This window comes from Telmatherina bonti (assembly GCF_933228915.1).
Source record: "Telmatherina bonti genome assembly, chromosome: 19".
NCBI lineage: Eukaryota > Metazoa > Chordata > Actinopteri > Atheriniformes > Telmatherinidae > Telmatherina > Telmatherina bonti.
This window is the reverse complement of record NC_136617.1, coordinates 11084604-11092382: the sequence shown is the minus strand read 5'-3', so window position 1 is coordinate 11092382 and position 7779 is coordinate 11084604. Positions and strand designations below refer to the sequence as shown.

The 7779-nt window shown below is 38.4% G+C and overlaps 2 gene segments (V, D, J or C); both read right to left on the bottom strand.

Annotated features, from left to right (window-relative positions):
- Positions 1-548: 548 nt before the first annotated feature.
- On the bottom strand, positions 549-3283 carry LOC306770435 (Ig kappa-b4 chain C region-like). The segment is given in 2 exons: positions 3229-3283; positions 549-877 (listed from the first exon to the last, which is right to left on the bottom strand).
- A 1355-nt stretch (positions 3284-4638) lies between these two features.
- LOC306770434 (Ig kappa-b4 chain C region-like) lies at positions 4639-6810 on the bottom strand. The segment is given in 2 exons: positions 6792-6810; positions 4639-4967 (listed from the first exon to the last, which is right to left on the bottom strand).
- Between the last annotated feature and the right edge of the window lie 969 nt (positions 6811-7779).

The window sequence follows — 7779 nt, the reverse complement described above, 5'->3', positions numbered from 1 at the left end:
CTGTCCTCGAGGTCCACTGTCCTGCAGGTTTTCAATGTATTCCTGCTTCAACACACCTGACTCTAATCATATGGATCTAACAGCCTGGTAACATCAGCACAATGAATCATTATGTCAGGTGTGTTTGAGCAGGGAAACATTGAAAACCTGCAGGATCGTGGACATGAGGACAGCCGCTGGACACCCCTGGTCTAATATGTCCCTAGCAGTGATGTAAGTGTGAATAATAGTTTGTCTCTGTGATGATCCTGTGAAGGACTGGTAATCTGTCCAGAGTGTCCCGACTTCTCGCCCAGTGATTGTTGGGATCGGCTCCAACTTCCCACAATCCTTACTCGGACGAAGCAGTTCAGAAAAAACTCATTTTGTTCCTGATGTTAGATGTTAAATAAAACAAAGAAAACATGTTTATTTAAAATATTTTATTACTTTTAAAAGCCATTAAAACATCAAACAAACAGCAAAAAACCTGAGAATGAATTTTAAAAAAGATGTAAAGAGAAAAAGGCTGAAAGCAGAATGATGATAATAAGAACATCAGAGTCATGTCAGTACTGGGAACACTGGTTTCTCCTCAGTATCTCTGAGCGTGCAGTCTGGGAGCCCTGGGTGGCCTGACAGGTCACAGAGCCCACCTTCTCCCACTGGTCTACAGAGAGCCTCAGGGTGCTGCTCCAGCTGTAGTGGCCGTCCTTCTGCAGCACTGCGGGACTCTTATTCTCCTCTAAGCTGCTGCTGCTGCTGGCGTCCACCTTCCAGGACAGACTCCAGTCTGAGGGGAAGCCCTTGTTGGCCAGACATGTGAGCGTGGCATGGCCCTTCTTTATCTCATCACTGGAGGGGGGCAACACCGTCAGGGTGGGACGGACTTGACCCACTGCAGAAACAGAGGACACATTGCAGACATTTCACTTCTCACTTTTAGTTCAGTAACCATAGCAACGGACAGGCATCACTGCTGAAGCACAGCAACAGACAGGTTTCACAAATAAAGATAAAAATGTTCAAGACATTTTTTCTCATGTTTTCAGTTTCTTCTGAGTCACTTTGCTTCAAAATCGTGAATTAAAATCAAATTTTATAACTTATATGCTAACTTTTGCTATAAATATCTTTCAAAATGTACTTTTTCTAGCTCCCTGCGTTCACCACTGCTGCATCAAATGGATCAAAAGTGTTTTTGCCCTTCCAGTTTGAAAATATTTTCTCTTTTTGGTTAAAATGTTTGATCCAAAATCAAGACATACATAAATTAATGTGCATCTTTGTGACTAATATGTGCAATTCATAAAAACTGCAGCCTTGTGTTTTTTTTTATCAATAACTGTCATCCAAACTTCAGCCTGAGTTTAGATCAGAAAATGCTGACAGTCCTCACAGTGTTACTGACAACATGGGTCAGTATTTCTGCTTTTCTTTCACATAGATAATAAGTTTGGACAAACAAAGTTTTTAACAAACATTAAGTTTACTAAACATACAGATTACAGTTTATCTAACATGTTAGAAATACTTTTAATCTTCACCAGTTTTCAGAAATTATATAATTTCCTGACTGAAATAGTAAAGACTGAGCTTTTAGTTTAATTTATTAAGAACATTGAACTACACATCAAACCAAAAGAACAAATTTCACACATCAAACTGTTTAGATATTCAACTGTGGTTCAGACCGATCACACAAGTAATTGTCTGATTCACATGTAAAGCTTTGTTGAAAACATGTCATAACTAAAAATGTGTCTAACAGAGAGACAAGTTATTACAGATGAATATTACTAACAAAAGCTTTCATGTTTCCAAATATAAAATGTCAATCAATCAATAAATTCCACGAATCGTGACTAAAAAAAAAAAAAAAGACTTTATAAAACGACAAAGTTTCTGGGTAGAAAAAGAGAAGTTGTGATTTTGATTTTTATAGAGAATTAAATGTACTTACAGTTAACTTCCAGTCTGGTTCCTCCACCAAAAGTCCACCACAGTGATACAAAGTCATTGAAGCGCCGTACAAAAACCTCTGACTGTACAGAGACACGGCTCTCTGACTCTGAAACAAACAAACTCTACAAAACATATCACTGTTTGATATTGTTGTCAGACAAAATAAAAACATAAGTTCTAACAGTCCAACAGATGTCAATAGCTAACATGTTTATTAAGGATTTGAGGATTTTTTTCCATGTCAATAAAATAAGTGTTGAAGCAGCTGTCTTCAACCATATAATAAGAGAGGAGAGATTCTAAACAACAGGTTCTAAAGAATACAGTAAATATAAGAAAGGACAAATGTGACATTTTACATGTCAAACTACAGGAAACTGAAAAACTCTACAGGTGAACACAGTGGTGCTGGTAAAGTTGGTTTTCATAAAGTGGAAGGTTTGCAGTTAGATCCCATCTTTATATGTTTTTAATCGTTGGATAAAAACAATGAATCCCAGATTTTCCCCATTAACGCTGTTCTGATTGTAAAGAAAAAAAACTGCATAATGTGAAAAGAAAAGTAGCAGTGTGCTTCCTGGAATCTATTCAAAAATAATTATTATCTATGTATATACCTTTTAAACCATGAAAATTTATTGAAAGTGTCATTTGATTTACAGTTATTAAAACATGTTCCAACAAACAGCTGATTAATTTATTATCATCATCATAATGATCCACATCCATGTTGGAGTCAGAATATTTCCATAGAGGTACTTTGCATCAGCAGCACCATGCTCCAGTGCTCTGGGAGAGTTTATAGTCCTGAGAGATGAAGACTGGATGACTGACAGCTGTCCTTCATGACAACAGAAGCCACAGAAATCCTCCTGATGAAAAACATGACTTTGATGTGCGTCCTCATCTGGACTCTCCTCTGCTGCTGCTTCACAGGTAAAGTCCAGAGAATGAAACTCCTCTCCTCTATGAACATCCGTCCCTCTGAAATGAAGCCGACAAAAGCATGAAGCTGCTTTATGTTTTTGTCTCTGTATCCTCAGAGTCCAGAGGACAGGTCACAGTGACTCAGCCTGCAGCAGTGACATCTGATGTGGGACGAAGCGTCACCATCACATGTAAAACCAGTCAGAATGTTCATTACAACAACTATCATTGTTTAGCCTGGTACCAACAGAAAGATGGACAAACTCCTAAACTCCTCATATACTATGCTAGCAGCAGAGTATCAGGGACTCCAGATCGTTTTACAGGCAGTGGATCAAACTCTGACTTCACTCTGACCATCAGTGGAGTTCAGGCTGAAGATGCTGCAGTTTATTACTGTCAGACTCGGCATGACATCAACAGTAAAGCTGTGTTCACACAGTGAAAAACAGTCGTACAAAAACCTCCTTCAGTCAGACTGAACAGAAACTTAACTGACTGCTGCAGAGACTGATACAGTTCACTGTATCAGTCACAACAGTCACAAGCACAAATACACACACACTCAAATTTCTAAAAACCCAATCAGTTTATCTTCAAGGGTTTTATGAAGATGAACATATCAGGACAGGGCCTGTAATATATTGACTTTGGGACAGAACCAGTCAATGCCTTGTACACCAGCAGCAATGTTTTTAAATAAGTTCTTTGTCTCACATGAAGCCAATGAGAAGATCTGACAACCAGAGTCATGTTTCCCTGTTTATGGTCCCATGAAGACACATAAGCAGCATCATTCTGGACTAGTTGCAGTTGTCTTACTGATGTTTTTAGAGAGAAGATGGAAAAACTACTTTATATTTAAGCCTTCTGTTCTTATAAGAAATGGAAAAGACTGAGTTAACATTGCTGACAGCAAAAGACAGAGAATGTGATGCTGTTACTTTTATATCCTCTTTTTTGTTTATGTTGAAAAATCTTTGTTTTTAATCTTTTCAATGATGCATGGTGGTGTAGTGGTTAGCACTGTGTCCTCACAGCAAGAAGGTCACTGATTCAAGCCTCGGCTGGGGGGCTGGAATGGTGGCCTGTCTGTGTGGAGTCTTCACCTTCTTCCCGTGTATGTGTGGGTTTTCTCTGGGTACTCCAGCTTCTTCTCACCGTCCAAAAACATGCAAGTTAAGTTAATTGGTTCCTCGAAATCAGGAGTGTCCAAAGTCTGTCCTCGAGGTCCACTGTCCTGCAGGTTATCAATGTATTCCTGCTTCAACACACCTGACTCTAATCATATGGATCTAACAGCCTGGTAACATCAGCACAATGAATCATTATGTCAGGTGTGTTTGAGCAGGGAAACATTGAAAACCTGCAGGATCGTGGACATGAGGACAGCCGCTGGACACCCCTGGTCTAATATGTCCCTAGCAGTGATGTAAGTGTGAATAATAGTTTGTCTCTGTGATGATCCTGTGAAGGACTGGTAATCTGTCCAGAGTGTCCCGACTTCTCGCCCAGTGATTGTTGGGATCGGCTCCAACTTCCCACAATCCTTACTCGGACGAAGCAGTTCAGAAAAAACTCATTTTGTTCCTGATGTTAGATGTTAAATAAAACAAAGAAAACATGTTTATTTAAAATATTTTATTACTTTTAAAAGCCATTAAAACATCAAACAAACAGCAAAAAACCTGAGAATGAATTTTAAAAAAGATGTAAAGAGAAAAAGGCTGAAAGCAGAATGATGATAATAAGAACATCAGAGTCATGTCAGTACTGGGAACACTGGTTTCTCCTCAGTATCTCTGAGCGTGCAGTCTGGGAGCCCTGGGTGGCCTGACAGGTCACAGAGCCCACCTTCTCCCACTGGTCTACAGAGAGCCTCAGGGTGCTGCTCCAGCTGTAGTGGCCGTCCTTCTGCAGCACTGCGGGACTCTTATTCTCCTCAAAGCTGCTGCTGCTGCTGGCGTCCACCTTCCAGGACAGACTCCAGTCTGAGGGGAAGCCCTTGTTGGCCAGACATGTGAGCGTGGCATGGCCCTTCTTTATCTCATCACTGGAGGGGGGCAACACTGTCAGGGTGGGACGGACTTGACCCACTGCAGAAACAGAGGACACATTGCAGACATTTCACTTCTCACTTTTAGTTCAGTAACCATAGCAACGGACAGGCATCACTGCTGAAGCACAGCAACAGACAGGTTTCACAAATAAAGATAAAAATGTTCAAGACATTTTTTCTCATGTTTTCAGTTTCTTCTGAGTCACTTTGCTTCAAAATCGTGAATTAAAATCAAATTTTATAACGTATATGCTAACTTTTGCTATAAATATCTTTCAAAATGTACTTTTCTAGCTCCCTGCGTTCACCACTGCTGCATCAAATGGATCAAAAGTGTTTTTGCCCTTCCAGTTTGAAAATATGTTCTCTTTTTGGTTAAAATGTTTGATCCAAAATCAAGACATACATAAATTAATGTGCATCTTTGTGACTAATATGTGCAATTCATAAAAACTGCAGCCTTGTTTTTTTTTTTTATCAATAACTGTCATCCAAACTTCAGCCTGAGTTTAGATCAGAAAATGCTGACAGTCCTCACAGTGTTACTGACAACATGGGTCAGTATTTCTGCTTCTCTTTCACATAGATAATAAGTTTGGACAAACAAAGTTTTTAACAAACATTAAGTTTACTAAACATACAGATTACAGTTTATCTAACATGTCAGAAATACTTTTAATCTTCACCAGTTTTCAGAAATTATATAATTTCCTGACTGAAATAGTAAAGACTGAGCTTTTAGTTTAATTTATTAAGAACATTGAACTACACATCAAACCAAAAGAACAAATTTCACACATCAAACTGTTTAGATATTCAACTGTGGTTCAGACCGATCACACAAGTAATTGTCTGATTCACATGTAAAGCTTTGTTGAAAACATGTCATAACTAAAAATGTGTCTAACAGAGAGACAAGTTATTACAGATGAATATTACTAACAAAAGCTTTCATGTTTCCAAATATAAAATGTCAATCAATCAATAAATTCCACGAATCGTGACTAAAAAAAAACAAAGACTTTATAAAACGACAAAGTTTCTGGGTAGAAAAAGAGAAGTTGTGATTTTGATTTTTATAGAGAATTAAATGTACTTACAGTTAACTTCCAGTCTGGTTCCTCCACCAAAAGTCCACCACAGTGATACAAAGTCATTGAAGCGCCGTACAAAAACCTCTGACTGTACAGAGACACGGCTCTCTGACTCTGAAACAAACAAACTCTACAAAACATATCACTGTTTGATATTATTGTCAGACAAAATAAAAACATAAGTTCTAACAGTCCAACAGATGTCAATAACTAACATGTTTATTAAGGATTTGAGGATTTTTTTCCATGTCAATAAAATAAGAGTTGAAGCAGCTGTCTTCAACCATATAATAAGAGAGGAGAGATTCTAAACAACAGGTTCTAAAGAATACAGTAAATATAAGAAAGGACAAATGTGACATTTTACATGTCAAACTACAGGAAACTGAAAAACTCTACAGGTGAACACAGTGGTGCTGGTAAAGTTGGTTTTCATAAAGTGGAAGGTTTGCAGTTAGATCCCATCTTTATATGTTTTTAATATTTGGATAAAAACAATGAACCCCAGATTTTCCCCATTAACGCTGTTCTGATGGTGAAGAAAAAAAACTGCATAATGTGAAAAGAAAAGTAGCAGTGTGCTTCCTGGAATCTATTCAAAAATAATTATTATCTATGTATATACCTTTTAAACCATGAAAAATTATTGAAAGTGTCATTTGATTTACAGTTATTAAAACATATTCCAACAAACAGCTGGTTAATTTATTATCATCATCATAATGATCCACATCCATGTTGGAGTCAGAATATTTCCATAGAGGTACTTTGCATCAGCAGCACCATGCTCCAGTGCTCTGGGAGAGTTTATAGTCCTGAGAGATGAAGACTGGATGACTGACAGCTGTCCTTCATGACAACAGAAGCCACAGAAATCCTCCTGATGAAAAACATGACTTTGATGTGCGTCCTCATCTGGACTCTCCTCTGCTGCTGCTTCACAGGTAAAGTCCAGAGAATGAAACTCCTCTCCTCTATGAACATCCGTCCCTCTGAAATGAAGCCGACAAAGCATGAAGCTGCTTTATGTTTTTGTCTCTGTATCCTCAGAGTCCAGAGGACAGGTCACAGTGACTCAGCCTGCAGCAGTGACATCTGATGTGGGACGAACCGTCACCATCACATGTAAAACCAGTCAGGATGTTTATGTTTACTACAGCAAGCACTGTTTAGCCTGGTACCAACAGAAAGATGGACAAACTCCTAAACTCCTCATATACTATGCTAGCAGCAGAGCATCAGGGATTCCAGATCGTTTTACAGGCAGTGGATCAAACTCTGACTTCACTCTGACCATCAGTGGAGTTCAGGCTGAAGATGCTGCAGTTTATTACTGTCAGAGTGCTCACTACATCAACAGTCAGTATGTGTTCACACAGTGAAAAACAGTCGTACAAAAACCTCCTTCAGTCAGACTGAACAGAAACTGATGCAGTTCACTAAGCAGTTCCAAGCACTAATGCACACACGAATAATATCTAATAATAAGCATATCATATTAGTCCGTGCAAAATAAATATTGATCAGAACAAATTTATTTGCTGCAAACATTTCAGATGTATATAGGCCCATATTTAATTTCTGTTTAATTAATTTTTTTTCAGTCAGATTTGTTTGTAGAAACAAGAAGCAGCTATACTACACAGTCATTTAGTGGAGGTTTTTATCAAAAGCGACTTACATTCATACTCACACCCCAATAGGCACATGGGGGGCAAAAAATTAATATCTATTGGTTTTAATGTTTATGTTTGA